Below are 26,539 nucleotides of genomic sequence, written 5' to 3' on the forward strand. Positions count from 1 at the left end.
ACCCGTGCAACCTTAGAACACATTTCAGTTAAATTGGCTCACACGCCTATGTGGCCTGCCCGTGTGGGCCAAACGGCCCAATTTGGCCTTGGCCGTGTGGATCACACGCCCTGGCCCAAAATCTCAAACGTCCGCATGGACTACCCGTGTGGACCCACACGCCCATGTGGCCCATACGACCCAAATCAGCCTAGTCCGTGTGTCACACATGGCCTGCTTTGCCATCAAATAGATGTGTCTTGCGCGCACAGCCTGGCCTCGTCGATCACACACCCATGTTACGGCACATGGCCTACTACAGGGCGACCACACACCCGTACGATGTCGACAGTGGGGTTTTTGGCTTTAGTCAAAACCCCATTTTCTGTATTTCTGAGTACACACCTTGTATCAATTCGATGCAGAAACACTCTCAAGCCTTCTGAAACCTAAAAACAGCAATCCAAGGCCACTTAGCAAGCGATTTACGAGCCAACACGTCATCCCAAAAATTACACAAGTAACTTACCGAAGAACGGAGCACTCCCTAGTACGATTTAGGCTAATCAAACATAAATTTACTGCCCACCATGTTCACCTAATCCATAAATATGCAGAAAAGTTCCTTAACATATACACCAAAACATCAACACAATAATTAAGCTTAACCAACGTGTTGAAAAAAAAATCCAAGTTCCAGAAACCAACCCCCCACTTACCAGAATCGTGCAAAATACCAAAATAACGAGAAGAGAAAGACCACGATACCAAAAGATCAGAATCGAAGGAGGAAGAGGAAAAAAGAAAAAGAGAAAACGCAGAGAGAGATGGAAAAAAAGTCAGTTCTTTTGTCTGGAAAGAGAAAATTGGAAAAACCTTACTAGAATTATCCCCAAATCCCCCATTTTTCTCCACTCATCCACTAACTTTCAACCTCCTCAGACTACCAGTCCAACCGAAACTCCGTCAGTCAACAGAGCAAAAATAACTACCCTTGCTTGCGTAGGGATTCAAACACATGACTTTTAGCAAACTAACACTCAACTTAACCACCAGACAGCAGGCCTATTGTAATATGAACCTACAACCAATTAAACTTAAACCCTTTGAGTAAGGTTAAGGCTTTATTCAGAAAAAGACAAAAATTCACCCAAGATTAGGCTTGAACTTGGGACCTCTCACACACTCCCAAAACACATAACCATTGAAGTAGATACTCAATTGTTTCAGATTTTAACAGAAACAAAAATAAAAATTTTGGGGCGTTACAACATTCAATATGAGAAATCATGTATCTATCGAAATTCATTATTCATATGGAACTTAACATTTTCCAGACATTATCGGACATGTGATAATTTCATACATTTATAACAATTATATAATTCAAATAAATACATACCACACTCAATTCAATCATAAAAATAAACACAATTTAGTTACACGAACTTAGCTCGACACTTGTTCGTATATGATAATCTACTAATCTGTCACCTTTTCTTTTCCTTGATCTAACTCTTTATTTTATTTTTTCGGATCTATATAAATGAATTTAACATCAATTTAATCCATTTCATACTCAGATGAACTTAATTCACTTCCTAGGCAAAATTACCATTTTGCCCCTATACTTTTCATAAATGACAATTTTGTCTCTAAGCTCGGCAAATAAAATTCATCCAATTTAATCTTTATTCCAAGCCTAACCGATTTTTACATGTTACAATAATATCCCACGAATTTCACCAAAAATCAAAATTTTTCCATGGGCTTTATAATTTTTCAATTTAGTCCCTAAATCATAATTTCATCAAAATTATCTTTATAAAAGTTGTTTATCTATCAAAAACTTTCATTTTCCACCATAAATTTCAAAATTTCAGCATATTCATCCGTGGAAAAAATTTCATACTTTGATAACTTTGCAAATTAATCCCCTAAAATAGATAAATTAAGCTATTACGAACTCAGAAATTAAAAAATTACTAAAAACGGGACAAAAATACTTACCCAATTAAGCTATGAAAGTTTGCTTGAATGTTTTTCTCTTTCCTAAGGTTTCCATGTATTTTGGGGAAGAAGATGATAATAATATGATATTTCTATTTAAATTTATTATCATCCATTAATTTTTCAAAATTCCAATTTAGTCATTTTCTTTTTCTAATTTTCCATGGATGACTCATCATTAATATCTACTAACTTTTCTTAATGGTCTACTTACCATTTAAGGACCTCAAATTTTGAATTCCATAGTTAATTAATCCTTATAGCTACTAGAATTCAACTTTTTCATTTTATGCAATTTTGTCCTTTTCATAATTAAACATGAAATCAATAAAATTTTCTTATCAAAGTTTTCATACGTCTTTCCTATCATAATGCATACCATGCAATAATATTAAAATAAATTTTCTTTATGACTCAGATTTGTGATTCCAAAATCACTATTCTGATTTCACTAAAAACAGGCTGTTACAGAAGGATTCTTTTTCAAGAGTTGAAATTAACAAGGGAAAGGGGAAGAAAATGAAGAACAATGGAAGGTGATTTAAAGAGAGAAAGTGAAAGAGAAGTGAAAGGATGAGAGGTTTTGATATGTGTTTCGAATGAGCAGCCAAGAGGGTCTTTATAGGTTTAGTAGGCTGCTAAAACTTAAAAAATCAGTAGCCATAGTGTCCTCCCATGGTCGGCCACACATGTGGCAAGTTTGAAGGTTTCAAACTTACTGTTTTATGGTAGGGGCAAATCTAGAAAGGCATGAATAGTGGAGGGGTTTGAATGAAAATACAAATAATCTTCAAGGGCTATTTTTCAAGCCAAATATCAGCCAAACAAGCTGATTAGCTCAGCATGTGGAACGATTTTGGGCTGCCCAGTGCTTAGTCGGATCAGTTTAATCGGTTCAGCTCAATTGGGCCTCTTTTCATAATTAATAAATAATAATTTATTTAACCCAAATTTGTTTGGATTAAAATTAAAATTAATTATATTATGAATTAATATTCATAACTTGACCTTCTTCGGCTGAAAAATTAATTCACCTCGATGCTTCAAAAATCGCTTCTCAATTTTGCACTTCTAGCGGTGTCTGCCAAGCTAATTTTTTCCTTTTGTGCGAATCTGTTGAAAATGATCAAAATTAATCAAAATTTATTATAAAATTAATTGAAATTCAACATGTTAATAACTTAAGTACAATTTAATTATTTTATAATTATTATATATTTTTCGACAAGGATTACTACGAAATTGCATGAATTTGAGTTTAAAAGGGTATGAAAAAGTGTGTATATTTTCGTGTTTTCACACCCAAAACTTAATTCATTGCTCATCCCAAGTAATGCACAAATTGAAAAGAATTTCTTGGAATCACCTTTGAAAAGTTCCTTCCGAACAACATTCTTGCCAAAATTATGAATTTAGTATATTTATGCTCAAGAACAAGAATTTTGATATTTATGCTACTTAAGTATACATTTCATTCAAATTAATCTCAATTATTACTATGATAGAAAACATAGACTAAATTCTTACTCAATCAAAGGCATGTTAAATCCCTACGAATTTGACTTTATTCCCTTATTTAAGATTAAACTGCACTCACTAAGTTTAACTTATGCCTTCATATGTTGAACATAGCAATTTCTCTCACTAATGTAGGTAGCATAGAAACTTGAATCAATAGGTTTTTTAAATAGGTTGTAATGTGGCTAGGCTAGGGGTAGGTAAAATATAGATAAGTTTAGTTTAAAAACCCTAGACTCAGCTTGAATCAGGCCTTCAGAATAATTACCTTCTATACACCAACTTATTGTGCTTTCACATGCTCTTTTGTACATCTATTTCTTTCGAGTACCTATGCTCTCTTTTTTTTTCTTTTTTCTTGTTTCATTTTTCTTTTTTTTCTTTTCTTTTCTCTTTTTTTTTCACGAGCATTTTGTTGTATGTACTACAATTTTTTGAGCATTTGATACTTCTTTTCAACTCCCCAAAACTTATTTTTAAAGAATATTCTGAATAGTACTGATTTTAGTGTTTGTAACAATTTAAAGATAATTAAGAGAAAAGTAATGGCTAAATATTGCAGGGGTTCAAATAAAATTAGGTTATATAGTCTCAAAGTTGGGTTTCAAGGAATAAAAATTCATCAAGGTTGGCTTGAAAGGCTCAAATGGTCCAAACAAAAGTTGCCTAAATCATTTTCAACATTCCATACTTCCTAAGATTTCGCCTCAAAAAATGACAAGTCAATTCTAAAGACTTAAACTTTCATGCATGCCTAGCTTTCCTAAGGAACTAAAAGTTTTGTGGTATGATTTACATGCTTTATTAGGAGTACACTTATGTCATAATTCAGCTAGCATAACACTCATTGAAATAATAGAACTTTATTCATACTGAAGTTTAGCATACTGAACAGAATTTCAAATTTTTGAACAAAATATAATCTATCCATAATTAAAAGAAAATTTTATTCTGAGAGGAAATAATTTCAATTTTTCAGTCTCTCATACTTAAGGTGAACAATGTCCTCATTGTTAAAAGTGAATAGATACTATACACAAGGTAGGATTCTAGAAAAGAGGAGGTGAGTCAATTTGACCGCTTAAGTACCAAGCTCTCTTTAGATCCAATCCTAGACATGTATATATCTATTGTCACGCTTTGTACTTTGCAACTTGTTTATTTTTATTTATGTTTACCACTTCTTATTTTTTTATGCGATAAAAAAATTCCTAATAGAACCTAATCCTCAAACATAAAATAACCTAAGGACGAAAATAAAATAAGGTTAAGATCCTCCCTTTTTTATTTATTTGCAGATCCCTAAGAATCCGAATCATCTTTTGCTCCATCATCTTTGTTTTTGCATGAATCGATTCGCTCCCTCTTTGATACTGGACTCCATGGTTCAAATATGAAACCTGGAAACTCAGGCACAAAAATAAATAGGTCATTCTATATTTTTGTAAGAGCGCTTCTCATTGAGTCATCCTGTATTTTTGAATATCTCTAGCAAGCTTGTTGTTGCCATTGCATATGTTGCATTATGTCCATCAATTTTGACAGCTCAAGGATTTTAGTTGTCATTACAGTTGTCATGTCATGTTCGGTTTCTGGTTTCATTAATTCTGCCTTATCAAGGATTTTAGTTGACTGCATTGGTTCGATCTTTGTGGGATCTTCTTCTTCTTCTTCTTCTTCTTCGGGACCTTTACTCTCTTCAACTCGTTGTTGTAGAACAGAGTCTTTAGCTATTCGGTAGAGGTCTCAATCTATGATTGTGCCTTGTCTATAACCTGTCTTCTTTATGTTTGCAAGTATTTTAGCTTTCAAGCACAAAATTGTTATCATAAAAGGAAAGTAAAATGGGCCAGAACATCTAGCTGCACAATTCTGCATTTCTCTCAGAATGATTTTTCCCACATCAATGGTCTTTCCAATTAAAATCAAGTATAATAAGACCATTCGCTTTAATGAAATTGTAGTCCCATGTGAAATAGGCATAAGGATGAATCGAATGAAATAGAACCATACCTTCACTAGTGGTGTCAAATATTCTCTGCAACAAGCATGAATTCCTAGCTTTGACACAGTCCACTTAAAACCTGGAGCTGTAAGCTCCTCGAGAATTTCTTACAGACTTTTAGGCTAAATATTTCTCATCAAGGAAGAATATTCATCATCTTTGAAATCATGTAATTCAAAGAATTCATTAATAGCATTTAAGGTTATTGGTACCTTGATTCCTCAGATAGAAAATTTTGTTAATTAGTTTGAGGTCAAATTTGCATAAAACTCAAGAACTCATTCCTCGTCTGCACTAGGTCTTTTCTCATAAAGCAATTCCCAATTGATAGCTTCAGCAATTTGTCGAATGCGCACCATGAAATCAATATAGTTGCTTTCTTTCAGTGTAAAGCCTTTTTCAGGGTGCATTTGTTGATTCTTGAAAATGCTTTCGTATCTCGCTTTGGCTTCTTCACAGTGAAATTTGTTTTGTGATTCGTCAATTTGGACAAAGGCACGAGTTCTCTTGCGATGCATGATTAACATAAACATAAGATAGAAACAAATATTTTCTCAAAAATTTAATTAGTATAAAATATTAATAATTCAACAAATTGAAATGTTAAATAATTAAATAAAATTGAAATTCAAGAGAAAAAAATTGTCTTGCCACCTTTATATAGAAATTAAGAACTCAATAAATAAAATTACAAACAAAAGAATTTAATTAAGGGATAGTTGGAAGGGTGATCGATTGGTGGGGAAATAAGATGAAATTATGGTACACAAGTGACAAGGGTGTGCCGTTAGAAGCAAGGATAGCAGCAGCATGAAAGGGGGCAGCGGTGTGCAGCTTGGTGCAATGAAGGCAGTAGCAACGTGCAAAGCCACATGTGGACAAAGGGGCACGGGTGTGCTGCGCGGATGCTGAGCAATTGGAAGGTGCGTCAAGCAAGGCCTGGTGAGCTGCTACGTGCGCGAGTTGGTGCGAAAGCTACTCGGCTGAGGGTGAGCACGGGCTAGAGCTAGGAGCGGCAACAATGCACACGGAGTAGGATGTGCAAGGAAGTAGCAGCACGAGATGCTCAACTGGAGCAAGCGTGGACGTGAGCGGCTTTAAAGCTAGCTAGTAACATGTGCGATGGGGTAGGTCGCGAGGTGCATGCGAGGGTGGCTGCTGGGCAACAAGGCTGCTAAGGCTGATGTCAGATTGGTTTAGGTGATGTGAGAAAGTGTAGAAGGTGATTGGAATTTATAGTGAAGAGGGTAGGTGTAAGACCCTTTACCCGTACCCGAGGCCGGGATAAGATACGAGGCATTACCGAACACATACACAGTCATTCATGCAAAAACCTAGCTCTAAAATTTGTCTTTAAAACACCTTCATTCATACATACACAATTTGTCCCTGATATGGGCTTACGAGGCCCAAAACAACCATCGAAAGGGATTCGGGACTAAATCGAAGACTTTAGAAAAGTTTAGTAAATTTTCCCTAAAACAGAGCCACACACCCGTGTGAGACAGGGGACACACCCGTGTGCTCTCGACACGCTCATGTTCTCCAGCCAAGTAACTCTCTGACTATGACATCAGCATCAATTTAGGGTCACACTGTCGCATCACAAGCCTATGTGGCCAGACCGTATGGTCAATTAAAAATAAATGAATTTTTCATAAAATGGTGTAAAATTCACACGGTCAGAGTACACACCCATGAGGGTTGGCCGTGTCTCTCACGCGACCAGGACACAATCTCGTGTCTACCCGTGTGGACAATTTGTAAGCTATTTTCCAAGCCAATTGCCACCCTTAATCACTCATGCACTTAAGAAAATTTCATAACATCCAACATGTCCTACTTAGACACTCAATACTCAACACCATAGCACTTTCACATTACTATAATTTCATCCTGTTGCACCTTCCCTTAATCACACCATTTGGAAGCATTTTATACAAACTTCATGCAAATCAGCTTAATTATCAAAATTTCAAGTTATACATTTATAACTATTGCCATTTATGTTATTAAACCATTTTTTATCTCCTTTCATTTAATCCATACATCTTCATACATCCATCAAGCAATCCTATTCCACACCATCAAGACAATATATCGTCATATATCCATCACAAAATGACATAGAACATCATCAAAGCATCAACACATGCATGCATGAACAATTAGATATTACAACCCAAGAATCAATCATGAGCCATATCACATGGCTATTACAAAATGAATCATCAACATCATAGGCCTTCACAGTTTGGCCAAACAGCATGAGACATACCACAAAATGACCAAGTCTCCTATCCATGCCATACTCAAAATAACAAATTCACTATACCCAATGTTCTTTTGATAGTGTGACCTAATGCTCCAACAACTTCTGATCCCCGAGCTAGCTTGGCAGAACTACAAAGGATGGAAAAGAGAAGGGAGTAAGCATTTAAGCTTAGTAAGTCCACATGTAAATAATATGCAATATTAATAAACCATAATCATGCAAGACATAATAGCATAACCACCAAGATTATTCATCATTCAAGCATTCTAGCTTATTTATCAAGTGTTCATATATATATACATACATATATGAATATATATACATATATATATGAATGTATATACATATATGAATATATATATACATATATGAATATATATACATATATGAATATACTTTCTCGTCACATACCATCCTTTAACGAGGCATCCCTTATGAGTATAACGTATATACTTGTACATATCGTAGCATATCAAATAACTTTACCTTCATTACCATGCCATCTTAGGACTTTCATCGCATCATTTATTATAATACCCGTTGAACACTCAGAATACTATTGGATACACGAAAACTTGCACATAAGTTCCACATAATCATACGTAGCCGAAGCTACCTCATATCATGCAACGCTCACCATGGAGCTACTCACGGGCTTTCTCATATAAGCTATCGATCAAGGTGTAACTACACGAGCAGCTCACAAAAGCTGTTGGCTCAAAGATTACCTAGCCACCGTTAGGACACACAAGACCATTGCCCGGAACTCAATCACATGTATCGCATCCATTATGAACTCAGACCACTCAACAAGCTCATATGCCACATATATCACGAACTCGGACCACTCAACGAGTTCAGACTTCTTAATTCCTAGTGACATGTCACTCGTATCCTAAACTATTCCTAGGGTTCAAACGGGGTTTTTCTCACTTGCACATTGCACCTCTATTACACTGGCTTGTGAAATTGTGGATAGCGACAATAATATCATTCATGCTTACAATAGCACCACTAAACATAGCATACATAATAGCAATAAAATAATTATCACATAATGTTAACACAACATAACATACCATATTGTCACATTATTAACAATTGTACTTACCTCAGCACAAAAATGATGGTAATCAAGCCTAATTGTCGTATACTTTATTCTTCCCTCGATCAAGACCCGGTTCATGTTTTTCTTGATTTATAATGCCAAATTTAACTTGTTTATTAATCACATTACACAAATAGATCCATAAATCATGCTTTGGCTTACCTTTTTACCCCTATCTTTTCATTTATTTACGATTTAGTCCTTAGGCTCGTAAAATGAAATGCATATATCTTCTTGGTTACCCAAGCCTAGCCGAACCTTTACTATGCTCATATCAGCCCATAGTTTTCCTTTATTTCACATTATTACTATTTACTTTTACACTTTTACAAACAAGTCCTCTTTTTAGGTGTTTTCATTAAAAATCACCTAGTAAAAGATGTTTATCATGCATCAAACATTCATATTCCTCTATTAATCAAAAAAATACATGCATGTTACACATGGGTCAAATTTCATACTTGAACCCTAACTTAAAATATAGCTAGAAATGGGTAGATCATGCTTCAAAGACTTCAAAATTACAAAGAACATTAAAAACGGGGTTAGGGAGCACTTACAATCAAGCTTGGAAATGTTTAACAAAACCCTAGCTATGGCTATTGAAAAATTCAACTAGCACATGGAGAATATGGACACATTTTTTCTTTGATTTTCCCTTTTTATTCTTTTAATTACTAAATGACCAAAATGCCCTTAGGATCTTTCTTTCAAACTTTTCCTATGCATGTCGATTTTTGTCCAAAATTATAGAAATTGGTCAAATTTATAATTAGGACCCTCTAATTCATAATTTAAAGCAATTTCATGCTTAAAGCTTCTAGAATGCAAGTTTTGCATTTTATTCAATTTGGTCCCTAAAATTCAATTAGACATTTTATGCATAGAATTTCTTCATGAAACTTTCACATGAGCATGCATTCATATTATAGACCTCATAAAAATCATAAAATAATTATTTCTATCTCAGATTTGTGGTCTCAAAACCACTATTCCAACTAGGCCGTAATTCGAGATGTCATAGTAGGAGTTTTAATTAGAATTCTTAGAACAAATTAATAATTAAAATAATCTAAGTTCTAATTCTTGACAAAGTTAATAAAAATTAATAAATAATATAATGCATATCAAATTATTAATTTCTATTAATTTATTGAAATAAACTTAAAATATGATCAATTTTAAACAAATCCTATTTCTATGCAAATTTGATAATAATTAATAAACATTATAATAAATATAATTATATACTAGTTATTATCATTTTATTTATTAAATTAAACTAAAAAAATTTATTTTAGATGCCTTTGAAAATATTTACAAAAAGAGTAACTAAACTTTGAAAATAATTCAATTAAATACCTAGACTTAGAGAAAATTTGAAATTAAGTTGCAATTAAAACTTGGATCAAAATTGACCCTTTTTTATTTGAAAAAACTAAAAATTTATTTTTCTATTTAGGGAATAATTTCTCAGAAGATTATGTTTAAATTAATTCCCAGTAAAGATTGGAGGGGTCACAAGCGGTCCTACTTAAATTCCAATCTCCTAGACAGAATTTATTTAAACATACTAATCCTAAAAATATACCCTAAATCATTTATTTAAAAAGAAAAATGAGAAAAATTAAATATCTGATAAAATGAACAAGATTTGATCCCATTCAATTTTATCCCCCAGTAATGTTTTGCTGACCTGCTTCAAATTCACGAACTCGAATGTGTTGTCATGCCATCTTTTAAGCCTTTCCTTGAGTAACTTGGCATCCTCGTATGAGAACATTTGTAACAGCCCGGTTTCGAAACCACAAATCCGATGTTAGAAAATTATTTTAATATTATTATGTGTGTTTACAGCATGAAAGTAGGAATGTTTGAAATTTTCATGAAGTAACTTTATTGTTTAATTGCACAATTTGACAAAAAGGACTTAATCGTGTAAAATACAAAAGTTGCATTCTACTTGTTAAAGGTGTCAAATAGCTTTGGCTTTTAAATATGATGGCCTTAAATGGTAATTAGACCATTTTAAATGATAGTGGACTTTTTTGGACAACATTTATTTGATTTTAAATGTTATAATTTAAGGTTGAATTTGGTATTTGATAAATAAAGGTTAATAAAATAAAACAAAGTAAAAAAAAATTCTTATCATTTACATCATATTACCAAAATTAGAGAAGAAGAAAAATCCAAAGTTAGGTTTGGTTTATTTAGTCACTTGTGCTCTTAATTGGTAACTGATTTTGACTCGATTTTTAATGATTTTTACGTTTTTGAAATCGTTACTTCGTATTCTAGCTAGCCCGTACCTTAGATTTTGAAACTATCGAATATTTTGAGAGTTGCCATTATTGAATTTATGAGTTCTTTGATGTTTAATGGGGAAATATGAAAGCTTGATGATAGTTTTACATGTTTTGTTATGTGATTTTTTATGAAAATGCATAATAGAGATTAAATTGTGAAATATGTAAATTGAGTGGTTGAAATGTGAAATAAATGAAAGTTTTGGGTTGCTAGGGACCTAAATGTAATTCGTCCAAGCTTGGATTTAATGAAATTATGTGAATTTTGTGTATTTGTGAAATAAGGACTAAATTGATTAAATGTGAAAATTTAAGGGTTAATGTGTAAAAAGGCCTAAATGTATGTTTTGGACTAAACTGAAAGAATATGAGATTGAATAAGTTAATTTTGAATATATTTAGATCAAGAAAAGAGGAATCTAGAATTAAATCGGGGGAAAGGCAAGATTATCGAATAATTGGCCCATTCTGCCGTTTCCATAACTGAGGTAAGTTAGTATGACGACTTCATTATAAATGTATGTCAAATGCTTTGATATTGTCTAAACTGTGATTATGAGATTTTCATTAATGTATGAATTGTAAATACGACTCTACAAAATTATTCAAATATGGAATCGACAAGTTAGAAATCCCGGTTGAACTTTAGGAATAGATTTGGATACTTGTGACATGTTATAAGATGATATACCGATTTGGCTTAGGGCCATGCATATCAGGTGAGTTGACTTCGGGCCATGATATTAGCACTTTGGGTGTGAGTTATACTGATTTGGCTTTGGTCCATGCATATCCAATATTTTAGCTTCGGGCCATGAAAATAGTTCTTCGAATAAGTTACATTGATTTAGCTACAGGCCATAGTATAGGTACTTATTGTATGAGATTTATGAGTATCCGATTTCTATTCCTAATGGTTTAAAGGGTAAACGAATGATGTGGTTGAGAAAAAAGTTAGTACAAGGCGATACAAGTATGTACAGAATCTACTCGAGTATTAAACTATGAAAGTTTGATGAGATTGTATTTGATTATGATTTGAGACATGAGAAAGGTTTGTAGTTATTGTGTATATAGATTTGTTATGTGTAGCTGGTTGATTTGCATTTATGCGATGAATTAAGTTATTCATATACGAGCTTACTAAGCTATGAAGCTTACTTCGTGTTATTTTTCTATGTTTTATAGTGAATCAAGGCTAGCTCGGATCTGAGAGTCGTTGAGAACATCATTGCACTATCAAACATCTAAGTTGGTACTTTTGAGTTAAACATCTTTGATATATGGCATGTATAGGCTAGATGTGGTATTTTGGTTGTGATTATAGCCATGAGAGTTGGCTTGTAAATGATGTTAATATTGATGTGTGTTTAGCTATTAGAAATGGCTTGTAAATGTACATGGTTTGCTATGTAAATATATAGCCATGAGTAATGTCTTATTTTCATACGTTTTGTATGAATGTGGTTAAGGTTTCATAGTTGTTCAAATGGTTATTTGAATTATGGTAAATGACTCATATTGTTTGGTATTGTTTTGGCATGTAATTGAATAAGTAAATGATAGTGAATTAAGTTTTGGTATAGATGAGATTATAATGATATGAATTATGAATTTTGGTTGATGTTTTTGGCTGCCTAATTGAATGATGAAATGGTACCATTTGGTTGTTTAGGTGAGCATGAGTTGGGGTGGCAAATTGGTCTTGAAAATGGTCTATTTTTGTCCACACAAGCAAGGACACGGGCGTGTGTCTCGGTCGTGTGTGAATCATGGCCATGTTACACGACTGTGTGTTCCCTGGTGTTGTTATTAAAATAAAGTCAGTATGCTCCAAACGATCTCACACACGGGCATGTGACTGGCCGTGTGGTACAAGTCAATATACCCTCTAATTGGCACACGGCCTAGCACACGGGTGTGTGACCTGGCCGGGTTGCATAAGTCAGTATACTCTACAGTTTTGGCACGGCCTGGCACACGACTGTGTGTGGCCACTTCGTAGGGCACACGGTCGTGTGGTTGGCCATGTGACCCAAGTCAGTATGTATGCCCTGTTTTCACACGACCTGAGACACGGGTGTGTCTGGAACCGTGTGAGGCACACAGCCTATTCGCATGGGCGTGTGACCTCTGTATTGATGAAAAATTTCAAAGTTTTCCAAAATTCTCGTATGTTATCGATTTAGTCCCGAACCACATCTAAAGCATGATTAAGGCCTCGTAGGCCCTTATAAGGTACAATATGATTGTGTTGAATGATTTACGAGAATTAATGTTTTACAGTTAATAAATGTATGCCTCACATTGTGAATTGATTGGTAATATCTCGTAACCCTGCTCTAGCGACGGATACGGGTTAGGGGTGTTACAACATTCGAAATTCTTCTAACTCGTTGAGTTAAAGCATCTGTTTCTCTTTAGCAAGCTTAAAATCCAAGTTGAGTCGTTGGAGAGCCTAGTGAGCTTTGTGCTCTAACTCTAAGGGCAAATAATAGGCTTTCCGAAAAACCAACCTACAAGGTGACATCCCTAAAGGTGTCTTGTATGCTGTTCTGTAGGCCCATAAAGCATCATCCAGTCTTTTGGACCAATCTTATCAGTTCAAGAAAACTACCTTCTTGAGTATGCCTTTTATTTCTTTTTTTGCCAGTTCAAGTTGCCCATTTGTCTGTTGATTGTAAGCTATGGCAACCTTATGCTTCACTCCATGTTTTTGGAGTAACCATTTCAATCATTTATTCACAAAATGGGACCCTTCATCACTGAAGATAGCTCTCGGGTTTCTAAACCTTGAGAACACATGCTTCTGCAAAAATTTCATCACAACCTTAGCATCGTTTGTTGGATATGCCTCGGCCTCAACCCACTTAAATATGTAATCAACTGCTACCAATATGTATTTGTGATCAAAAGATGGAGGGAAAGGACCGAGAAAGTCAATACCCCAAACATCCAATAATTCTACCTTAATGATGTTTGTTCAGGCATCTCATTTCTGTCGGAGACATTTCCAACCCTTTGGCATTGATCACAACTCTTTACATAAGCATATGCGTCTTTGAATAGTGTTGTCCAAAAGAATCCAGCTTGCAATATTTTGGCTGCAGTACGTGTACCTCCAAAGTGTCCTCCACTTGGAGCTGTGTAGTAATGATATAGAATCTTATCTACTTCATCTTTCACCATGCATCTCCTGATCATTTGATCTACATACTTATTAAACAAATATATATCTTCTCAGAAATAGCACTTTACTTTTTCTTTTGATGATACGTCTTATCAATCGCATCATACCACAAGCTAAATAGTTAGCGATATCAGAAAACCAATGGATATTATGGACATGATTTACCTTCAGTATGTGTTCATTTGGGAATCTCCTGAATGGGTATAAGTGGAGAATTCCCTTCTTACGGCTCCAATCTAGACAAGTGGTCTACTACTTGATTTTCTACTCCCTTTCAATCTTGAATTTCTAGGTCAAATTCTTGGAGTAAAAGTTCCCATCCAATTAATCTTGGCTTAGCGTCTTTCTTGCCAAGTAAATACTTAATAACCGAATGGTTTGTATAGACAGTCACTTTGGAACCTACAAGATAAGACTCAAACTTGTCAAATGCAAACACAATAGCAAGTAACTCTTTCTCTGTCACCGTATAATTCAATTGAGCTCCTGTCAGAGTCCAACTTGCATAGTTGATAAAATGAAAAACTTTATTCCTTTGCTGGCCCATAACAGCTCCTATCGCGAAGTCACTTGTGTCACACATCAGTTCAAATGGCAATCCTAGTTTGGTGTAACGATTATGGGTTTTGAAACTAACCGACTCTTCAAATCATTGAAAGCTCTTAAGCACTCCTCATCAAAGTTGAACATCGTGTCCTTCTCAAGTAATTTGCATAAGGGTTTAACAATTTTGGAGAAGTCCTTGATAAATCTTCGATAGAAATCTGTGTAGCCCAAAAAGCTCCTTACACCCTTTACAGATGTTGTAGGTGGGATTTTCTCAATAACATCTACCTTTTCTTTATCTACCTCGATTCCATGTCTCGTTATCCGATGCCCTACCATGAAATGACACTTTTCTCAATTAAGTATGAGGTTTGTTTCTTCGCATCGCCTTAGGACCTTGGCCAGATTGGCTAAGTAACCATTATAAGTGTCTCTAAACACTGAAAAATCATCCATAAAGACTTCCAAATACTTCTCAACCATGTCAGTAAAAATAGACATCATACATCTTTGAAACGTAGCAGGTGCATTACATAAACCAAATGGCGTGCGTCTAAATATAAATGTATCGTATGGGCATATGAATGTTGTTTTGTGTTGATCTTCTAATGCTATTGTAATTTGATTATACCCCGAGTATCCATCGATAAAATAGTATAGTCACGACCCACGAGTCTATCTAGCATCTGGTCTAAGAACGGTAGAGGAAAGTGATCTTTCCTAGTTGCCTTGCTCAGCTTTCGGTAATCAATGCAAATTCTCTATCCTATAACCGTTCTAGTCAGTATTAATTTGTTATTCTCATTCACAATGACCATAATACCTCCTTTCTTTGGTAGGCATTGGACCGGAGTTACCCACGAATTATCTGAGATGGGATAAATTATACCTGTATCTAATCACTTAATGATTTCTTTCTTTACTACGTCCTTCATGATGGGGTTTAGTCTCTGTTGTCCATCAATCGTCCCTTTCTGGCCATCATTTAGGATGATCTTGTGCATGCATACAGACAGAATAATACTACGAATATCAGCTATGTTCCATCCAATAACCTTCTTGAATTGTTTCAACACTAGGATGATTTTTTCTTCTTGCTCTCCGGTCAATTCTGCTAAAACAGTCACAGGTAAAGTAGAAGCATTACCTAAATAAACATATTTTAAATATGAAGGAAGTACCTTCAGTTCTATTTTAGGTGGCTCCTAAATTGACGCTTTTGTTTCGGCATAATCCTTATTCTCTAACTCCAAATATTTATAATGGGATTGTGGTTTAAATCCCCTTTAATTAGATTCTAGCAAAGCTAAGTATTCATCCCCCTCTCCATCACTTGGAGGGTCTGATGTCAAAATTTGCTCCAACAGGTCCTCAACATAAGTGAGTTCCTTTCCCTGATTAATTCCTCTAAATCAGACACTGCAGAACAATCATCAAGTGTGTTAGGAAATCACATAGACTAAAAAACATTAAATGTTACGTGATCGTCCTGAACACGCATAGTAAGCTTGCCCTTCTGCGTATCAATAAGGGTTCTTCCAGTTGCTAGGAAAAACCTTCCTAGGATGATTGGCACCTCTTTATTTGCTTCAAAGTCTAGAATAACAAAGCCAACAGGAAAAATAAATTTTTCTACATGTACCAATACGTCCTCGATTTTTCCTTCTAGATGTGCTAAGGATCGATCTGCTAATTAAAGTGTAATCGTAATATGTCTAACTTGACCTATCCCCAGCTTCCTAAATATTGACATGGGCATCAAGTCGATACTCGCATCCGAATCACATAGTGCCTTACCACAATATGTTGCTCCAATGTTGCAAGGTATGGTAAAACATCTAGGATCCTTCAACTTCGGGGCAGTTTGTCTTGAAGATATGCACTGCATTCCTTCGTCAAGGCTACCGTCTCAAATTCTTCATGTCTTCATTTCTTGAACAGGATATCCTTCATGAATTTGACGTAATTAAGCATTTGTTCAAGTGCTTCTACCAATGGAACGTTGATATAAAGTTGCTTGAGTACGTTTATAAACTTCTTGAATTAGACTTCCTGCTTCTGCTTCTGAAGTTTTTGAAGGTAAAGTGGTGGAGGATTCTTTACTAGAACTGGTTGGTTCATCTTCTGTGGCACTTCTGCATCTAACGAAGTTGTTAATTTATCAAAATTTACTCATTCAGAAGTTACCTTATTAGATTTTATAGATTCTGGTTCCGGTGAAACTAGAATTTCAACACTTGGTTAAACTTCCACTGAGTCTTGAGCATCAACTGGCTCCTCTTCCACCTCGACAATGTTGGGCTCTGATGTCTTTCTACTCCTCAATGTCAATGCTTTACAATGTTCCTTCCCAGGATTTCTTGGATTCTTAGTATCACTAGGTAAAGCACCTTATGGACGGTTTCTAAGTTCAGTTGCAAGCTTACCTATTTGGTTTTCCAGGTTTTTCAATGTGGCTATTTGGCTTTGGATTAAGGCATCAGTTTTGGCTATGTATGCCTTCAACAAGTTTTCTAAGCCATTGGAAGATTCAGATTGAGGTTGCTTCTGAACTTTTTGGGTAAAAATAGGTGGCTAGGTTGGTTTAGGTTGGGCATAAGTGTTGCCAGTTCCAGCCCCTTGGTTACTACAAGAGAAATTAGGGTGGTTTCACCAAGATGGGTTGTAGAAATTAGATTGTAGTCCTTGCCTTCCTCGATTCTGGTTCTGATTACCCATGTAATACACGGATTCTAGGTTTGATGGACATTCTTCGAACAAAACTCCTTCCCCCCACAATAAACACAGGCTCTATTTTCAAAGTGATTAGGTGGTTGAATAGAAAAATTATTAAACCCATTAGTGGTAAAATTTTTAAGTATTAAAGAAATCGAAGATGCCTGAGATAGGAGTGAAGTGAGTGGATCCACTTCATGTATTCTAGCGACTCATCTTCCTAATGCTGCTTGATTGGTTGGCCATTGATAATTGTTGCTGGCAATTCTCTCAATGATTTCATAAGCCTCGTTATAAGACTTAGAAAGGAGAGCACCATTAATAGAAGCCTCCACTACCATCCTTGTGTGAGCATTGAGTGTAACAGCCCGTTTTTAGTCAAATCAGAATAGTGGTTTTGAGATCACAAATCGAAGTCAAAATAATTATTTTATTATTTTAATGCTTACAATATGATAGAATGATTGTGTGAAAGTTTCGTTTAGAAATTTTATTGTTTAAGGGTTTAATTTGATAAAAAAAACTAAATCGCGTAAAGTGTAAAACTTGTATTCTATTACTTAAAGGTATTAAATGGCTATGAATTTAAATAATAGATGTCCTTATGTGATAAATATCCTATTTTTAAAATGAGTGGACTTTTATGGACATGTATTAAGTAATTTTAATATTTTATAATTAAGGTTAAAAAGGTAATTTGGTTATTAAAGTAAAATAAATAAAACAAAAACGATAATTTTAAGGCTATCATCTTCCTTAGCCGATTTTCACATGAAGAATAGCCATTTTTAGGGTTTTTTGTTTGGCCAAGGTTTCATAGCCCATTAAGGTACGATTTTTGTCCTGTTTTTTAATGATTTCTATGTTTTTAAGATCGTTGTAGCTTAGTCTAGTAGTCCAGGGACTATTTTGCAAAACTGTTAAAGGTTTAGATTTTTTCCATTAATGAATACATGAGTATTTTGATGCTTGATGATAGAAAATGCATGATTGTTGTTAGATAAACAACATTTGTAAAGTGATTTTTAGTAAAATTGTCAATTAGGGATTAAATTGTGAAATGTGTAATTTTTGGGGTTAAATTGTGAAATACATGAAAAGTATGGACTGCTAGGACCTAATTGAAATCCGGCTAGCATGGGTTTTGGTCAAATTGCATGAATTTGTGATTTTATGAACTAAATTGCAAAAATGTGAAATGCTAGGTGTAAAAATGTAAAAGTTCTTTAATGTGTGTGTTTGGACTAAATTGAATAGAGGGATTATTAAATAAGCTAATTTTGATTGCAATTAGATCAAGAAAGGCGAAATACGGATTTAGATCGAGGAAACAATAAAGTATCAAATTAATCGACTTAATTCGTCATTTTTGCATCCGAGATAAGTTCATATGTAATGAGTTTTGTTTTAATTGTATTTTAAATGCATTAATATTGCATAAATTGTGAATACGACATTGCAAACCTATTCGACGAAGATTCAGCATTGGAAATCCCAGTTGAACCTTAGGAATAGATTAGGATACGAATGACATGTCATTAGGGGTATATTGTTATTGGGGTGTTGGTCTGTACGTTCTATCGGTGGCTAAGTTAGTCGGCATGTGTTGCGAATACTCGTCAGCTTTTGTGAGCAACACCGTGTAGCTTCGTCATGACCGTCAGCTTGTGTGAGTAGACCCGTTGATAGCTCTAGTGTAAGCATTATATGCGATACAAGATTGAGATAGCTTCGGCTAAGTATGTGGCACTTAGGGTGCGAGATTCCTGAGTATCTGCTAGTATTCCAAATGGTTCAACAGGTATGTCAAAGATGTGGATAAGTATGATTTTGATATGGAATGGTACAGTTATGTACATAAACCGAGCAATACGTTAAAATAAGGAAAAAAATTATGAAAGTTACATCTATCTTATGAATGCAAAGGTGGTAGGTTGGTGATTCATTAAAAGCCATGTTATGTTATGCTTTAATTGCTTAATTAAAGCATATACATTGTGTTGATTTAAATGTTATATGAACTTACGAAGATTTATAGCTTACTTTGTTTATTTTTCCTTGTTTTATAGTGATTTCAAAGCTAGCTCGAATTCGGGATTTTCGGAGACTTCGTCACACTATCCTACTATCATTTTGGTACTTTTGAACTTAAGTATTTTGAGTATATGGCATGTATAGGAGTTGGTTATTTTGGTACACATGTGTTAGTTATGAATTTAGCCATTTAAACTGGCTTGTAAATGCCTAAAGTTTGGTTTTGTATATAGAGATGGAAGTTGGCTTAATTTGGTTGGATTTGATTGTGTATATAATTGTGCATATGTTTTGTGTGTGAACTTGATGATGGATATATGTGATGCTTGTTGATAATAAGTATTGTGGATGTCAATTGGTTGATGAATTAAGAATAAGTATGCTTGTGAGTTTAGATAAATTGATGCATGTTTGAAAGTGGCTATGTAGTTGAATTGGGATTGTGAATTTGGTATAAAATGCAATAGCATTTTGTGATATATGTGAGACTTGTTGCTATTGGTATTGAAATGGTATGTTTTATGCTTGGTTGAGATTGGATGAGGGCCTATATATGCTATGTTTTGGTGCCAAATGGGTTGGTTTAGGTGTGTGCAAGTTGGTGGCATCTTGGCTTGGTAAATAGCCTATTTTTGTTCACACGATCGTGTGTCTCAGCCGTGTGTGACACATGGTCAGGTTGCACGGCTGTGTGTCCCCTGGTGTTGAAATTGAAATCGAGTTAGTATACTCCACACGGCCCAACACACAGGCGTGTGTCTTGGCTGTGTGCCATAAGTCAATATACCCTACAGGGTTGGCACGGCATAGCACACGGCCTGGCACACGAGCGTGTGTGGTCATTTTTAGGCCACACGGGTGTGTGTGTTTGCCGTGTGACCCAAGTCAGAGAGTTACACGAGGTCGGACACAGGCTGGGACACGACTATGTGCTTCCATTTCAAATGTCCACACGGCCTGTGACACGGGCCTGTCTTTGGCCGTGTAAGAACACGACTGGGCCACATAGGCATGTGTCCCCTGTAGTTTGAAAAATTTTCTAAGTGTTCCAAAAGTTTCCTGAGTTATCGGTTTAGTCCCGAACCTTCCCGAATGCATGTTTAAGGCCTTGTAGGCTTGTTTTAGGGACAATGTGAATGTTATTGAATGATGATTATATGAAATTGTGAAATGTATGTGAAATGTATGATTATTGTGTTTTAAGTTTGGTAATGCTCTGAAAACCCTATTCTGCCGTTAAATATGGGTGAGGGGTGTTACATTGAGACTATTATAGAACGTCTCGATTTGGATGCAATGAGAGATTCCATGATGAAAGCACTTCCGTAATAATTCTTTATACCTTTCTCATGCCTCATACAAGGACTCGCCATCCATTTGTTGGAAAGAAGTGATCTCATTCCTCAACTTAGCATTCTTGCTAGGCGGGAAATACTTCATGAGTAATCTTTCTGCTAATTCTTGCCGTGTGGAATTAGAATTTGGTGGCAATGAGTTCAACCATGCTCGAGTTCTGTCCCTTAGTGAATATAGGAACAACTTTAATCGTAGCGCATCTTTGGGTTCTCCGGTTAACTTGAAAGAATTGCTCACCTCCATAAACAGTCTTAAGTGAAGATGAGGATCTTCGGTAGACATTCCCATTGAATTGGCCCACTATCTAAAGCATCTGGAACATGACTGGCTTCAGCTCGAACTGTTGTGCCTCGATTTCGGGGTCTCTTAATACTCGGATTAAGATCATGGAATACTGGCACGGCATACTGTCTTAAATCTCTATCCTTATCATCAGCAATAAGGATAGGATTTTGACGAGGGTTTGCTCTGTTTCCTTGATTCGAATTTTCAAAGATCATCTCTTCAATCCTTCTCTAACTTGCTCGTCTTTTTCATTATCGAAAAGTTCTTTCAATCTCAGGGTCTACGAGGAGTAAATCGGTGATTCAATCAATATTCATAAACACCTGAAACAAACACAAAAAATTTAATTAAGTTAAAATGAACAGAAAATTAAACCAAATACAAAATTCACAAATAATGACTTTTAAAATAGTCCTCGGCAACGACGCCAAAAACTTGGAATGATGGCAATGTGCAAGTGTACACAATTGCAACAAGTAATAAAGTGACAAGTAAATGTCGAGTTATCGTACCCACAAGGACTGTGAAAAGAATTATTTATGAATGCAATTAAAAATACTATGGTGAAGAAAAATATTTTGATTTGAGGAGGTGATTAAAAACTAAGATTTTTAACTAAGTAAAATAAATAAAGAGAAAATAAAAGTTCCAATGCATGATTTTAAAAGATGGTTTTAATCTAAATGACGTAATTGTGTTAGATTAACCACATTTCTTAACTTCGAATTACTAAATTCATGTTCATGTTGTTATGAATAAATTCATTGCAACTTGGTAATTTGCTAAATTATGAACATACTCACATACCAAAAACCATTTATCTCTTCACTATATCTCTATGTCAATTCAACTGATTAAACACATTTTAATAAGAAAATGCGTTAACGCACATACATGCTTATGAAATTAAAAATAATTTCTTATACATATCTCTATGCCAATTCAAACAATTAATTCAATCTCATAAGCACATAAAAGATTACATGAGGTAACAATGTTTTCCTACCTTGAAATAGTTTAATCACAATAATCTTGCAAGTTATGCAAGGCTAATGTATCGTTTGATACCGTTGCTAATTTAGCCCTCAACTACTTTAGATGATTAAACATGCACTGATTCAATATCGTGTTAATTAATTAAAATTTCAATCCGTTTAAATAATTAATTCATTAGTTACCTTACAATTATAATGCAAGAATAACTTAGTCATGATTTTACTTAATCAAACATCTTACCAATGCCTATAACAACACACACACAATTTTAATAAGTTAAGTGGACAAAATGCAATCAACCTAACATGAATTAAATTTAAGCCATATTAATTAAATTAAACATATCAACATCGCAATTATTCATATACATGTTCATAACAACAACAATAAAATTAAAAAGATAAGGAACAAGAATCAAATCTAGTGTTTCTCCGAGGCTTGACTAGTTTGCTCCGCTCCTCCTTCTCCGATTGTTCTTGTTGAACCGAGACTTCCAAAAACACTTGAATTCTGCTCCAAACGGTGGTTGGAGGACTCTTTTTCAAGAGGTGAAATCAGCAAGGGGATGGGGAAGAAAATAAAGAACAACATAAGGGGATTTGAAGAGAGAAAGTGAGAGAGAAGTGAAAGGATGAGAGTTTTTGAGATGTGTTTCAAATGAGCAGCCAAGGGGGTTTTTATAGGTTGAGTAGGCTGCTAAAAATAGAAAATATCAGCAGCCATAGAGTCCCCCATGGCCGGCCACACATGTGGCAAGTTTGAAGGTTTCAAACTTGTTATTTTAAGGTAATGGCAAATCTAAAAATGTATGAATAGTGGAGGGGTTTGAATGCAAATTCGAGTCTTCACAAGATATTTTGCAAGACAAATAATAGCCAAACAAGCTGATTAGGTCAGCATGTGGGATGGTTTTGGGCTGCCTAGTGCTCGGTCGAATCGGTTTTCTCGATTCAGCTCAACTGGGCCTCTTATCATAATTAATTAATAATAATTTATTTAACCAAAAATAATTTGGATTAAAATTAAAATTAATTATATTATGAATTAATATTCATAATTTGGACCGTCTTCGCCTAAAAAATTAATTTGCCTCGATACTTCAAAAATTGCTTCTAAGTTTTGCACTTCTAGTATTGTCTGCCAAGCCAATTTTCGCTCTTTATGCATATCTGTCGAAAATTATCAAAATTAATCAAAATTTTTTATAAAATTAATTAAAATTCAACATGTCAATAATTTAAGTACAATTTAATTATTTTATAATTATTATATATTTTTCGACAAGAATTACTACGAAATTGCATGAATTTGAGTTAAAATGGTATGAAAAAGTGTGTGTATATTTTTGTGTTTCCAGTCCCTATGAAAATGTTCTAGCATGAATTTTAGTTAATTTTGGTTAAATTGTAAGTTTCAGGTTTAGGGACTAAATTGCATAAAGTTAAAATTTAGGGTAATTTTGTAAAATGATGTTGGATGGACTTAATTGTATAAAACTGCTTATTTAAGTGCTAGAATGGTATTAATTGAATGAAATTACTATTTATATCAAGAAACAAACCAAGCAGACTTGAATAGTAGGAAAGCTAAAGTAATTAAATAAAAGTCGATCTTATTCCAGCAACCATTTTTGTTAGGTAAGTTCGTAAGTTAATTTAGTAGTTAATTGATTGATGTTTTGTAATTTAATGTTTATCTATATATGATTGGTTCATCAAATTCCCTGGATTGAGAAACGAAAATGACCATGATTGAAAGATATCGTGGCATTTTACCTGAAATGAGAAAGACCATAGTTGAAAGATACTATGGCATTAAACTGGAATGAATAAAACCATGGTTGAAAGATACTATGACACTAAACCAGAAATGTATAAAACCATAGTTGAAAGAACTATGGCATTAAATCTGATACGAATAAGACCATAGTTGAAAGATACTATGGCATCACATCGGTAACAATCAATACCATAGTTGGAAGACACTATGGCATTACTTTAGGAATGCATAAGACCATGGTTGGAAGATACATGGCATCCTTTGAAACAATGAATTACTCGGAAATGTACACCATTGGAGTGAATACTTCATTAAACTATTGAGGTTTGTTGTACGAAAATGTATCAAATGAACATATAGATGCTTTATGACTCAATGCATAATTAAGTTAAATAATCTTGAATTAGAAAATTATGTTACATTCTATACGAGCTTACTAAGTATAAATTTCTTACGTTGTCTGTATTTTTCCCTGTAGATCTTGAAAAGCTTTGACAGTTGGAAGATCGATTTGGAACACACACACTGTCCATTCATCATCTCGGTAGTTGTTTTGATCTTTAAATGTCAGATATAAATGGCATGTACTAGGAATCTTTAAGCTATTTTGTTAATGTGATGATGTTTTAACCTTCTTTTAGCTACTTGTACATATATGGCTTAGTTTTGGATTGAAGTTGTATACAAGATTGTGTTTGGTATCTTAATTTCACCTACTTATATATATGGTCATAATATGTTTGTGGTAGACATGAATGGTAAGAATGGATGATAAATTTGGTATGTTTTTATGGTTGAGTGTTGTGGTTTGGATGCAAAGTAGCTTGGTGTGATATATATAAGTTTGATTTGGAAATTGAATTGTGGTGTCAATGAAGGCACATTGGTTACACATTTAAGTGTTTGAATTGGTGTTGTCATTGTCTCTTGTTTAGTAGGTGAATTTAGCATGAAATGAACTTTTTAAATATGAGATTTTACCATTTTGAAATTAGGTATCAATATTTTGGCATTTGGTATCGATACTTGACCATATGAATAGTTTTAAAACAAATAGAATCCCAAAATGGTATCGGTTTTATTTAAGTATTGATACTTTTTCATAAAATATCGATATCATAAAATAATTATCAATACCCTTATTTTTCCAAGAAACAAAATTGAATTTTGATATCGATTTTCAGTAAGGTATTGATTCAATATCGATACCAACTATATTTTCTTTATTGACTTTAAAACTTTAAAATTTTGTAATTTGATCATATTATATTTCTGGATTTCACAATTATGTCTTTACAAATTTCAAAACTTTTTATGTTTTTTATTATATGTGATATCAATTACAAATAATTTATTTTTTTAATAAAGTATTTATTGATTGTTGAATTTTGTCGTAGCATCTTTTACTTGGGTCCAATGACTGGGCCAGAAAGTGTGTTACAAAGATGGATTCTATGGATTCCAACTAAGTGTGGGAACTTGGAGACTTACAGATCAGGATAAAACCCGTAGGGTGTACGTGGATCTACAATAGGGAAAGAAATGCAAATGGAAAAGTTGAAACTTATGAAACCAGACTTGTAGCAAAAGGTTCTGCTTAGAAAGAAGGTGTCGATTACAAAAAAAACATTCTCTCAAGTTGCCATGCTCAAGTCAATCCGCATATTGTTATTTATTGTAGTGGCTCTTGATTACGACATCTGGAAAATGGATGTCAAGACAACGTTTTTGAATAGGTATCTTGAAGAGAGCATCAATATAATGCAATCCCCGGATATATAGCTAAAGGAAATGAGCATAAAGTTTGCAAATTGCTTAGATCCATATATGAACTTAAGTAAGCATCCCTCTCATGGAATCAAATATTTGATTAAGTGATCAAAACTTTTGGACTTGAGCAAAACGTAGATGAACCTTGTGTTTACAAATGTTTAAGGGATGGAGATGTGGTCTTTCTCATTCTATATGCCGATGACATTCTACTCATTAGGAATGATATAAGGACATTGTCATCAGTTAAACTATGGTTAACCTAATAGTTTAGCATGAAAGACTTGGGAGAAGCTAATTTTTTTTTAGACATTTGAATCCTAAGGGATCAAAAGAACAAAGTGATAGTTTTGTCTTAGGCTTCAAATATATATAAGATATTGGAACGTTATGCAATGATCAATTCAAAGAAGGGAAATCAACCCTCTATATCGGGATCTCATCTCTCTTTAGAGGACTATCCTAATACAACAGAAGAAAAAGATAACATGAGAGAAGTTCCTTATGCTTAGATAGTAAGAGTCTTATGTATGTTATGTTATTCACATACTCAGATATATGTTTTGTAATGGGGTTGGTAAGTTGATATCAAGTGAATCCAAAACCAAGATATTGGCAAACAGTTAAGCATATACTTAAATATTTACGGAAACGAGGAATTATA

The 26,539-nt window shown here is 34.2% G+C and overlaps 1 non-coding gene across 1 annotated transcript; it reads left to right on the forward strand.

The window, feature by feature from the left end:
- The first annotated feature begins 20,992 nt into the window (after nt 1-20,992).
- LOC121229901 (small nucleolar RNA R71) lies at nt 20,993-21,099 on the forward strand. Its single transcript, XR_005927854.1, has one exon. It is a non-coding gene; the product is annotated as a small nucleolar RNA R71 (small nucleolar RNA).
- Nucleotides 21,100-26,539: the final 5,440 nt, after the last annotated feature.

This window comes from Gossypium hirsutum, chromosome A05 (genome assembly GCF_007990345.1).
Source record: "Gossypium hirsutum isolate 1008001.06 chromosome A05, Gossypium_hirsutum_v2.1, whole genome shotgun sequence".
NCBI classification, from domain to species: Eukaryota; Viridiplantae; Streptophyta; class Magnoliopsida; order Malvales; family Malvaceae; genus Gossypium; species Gossypium hirsutum.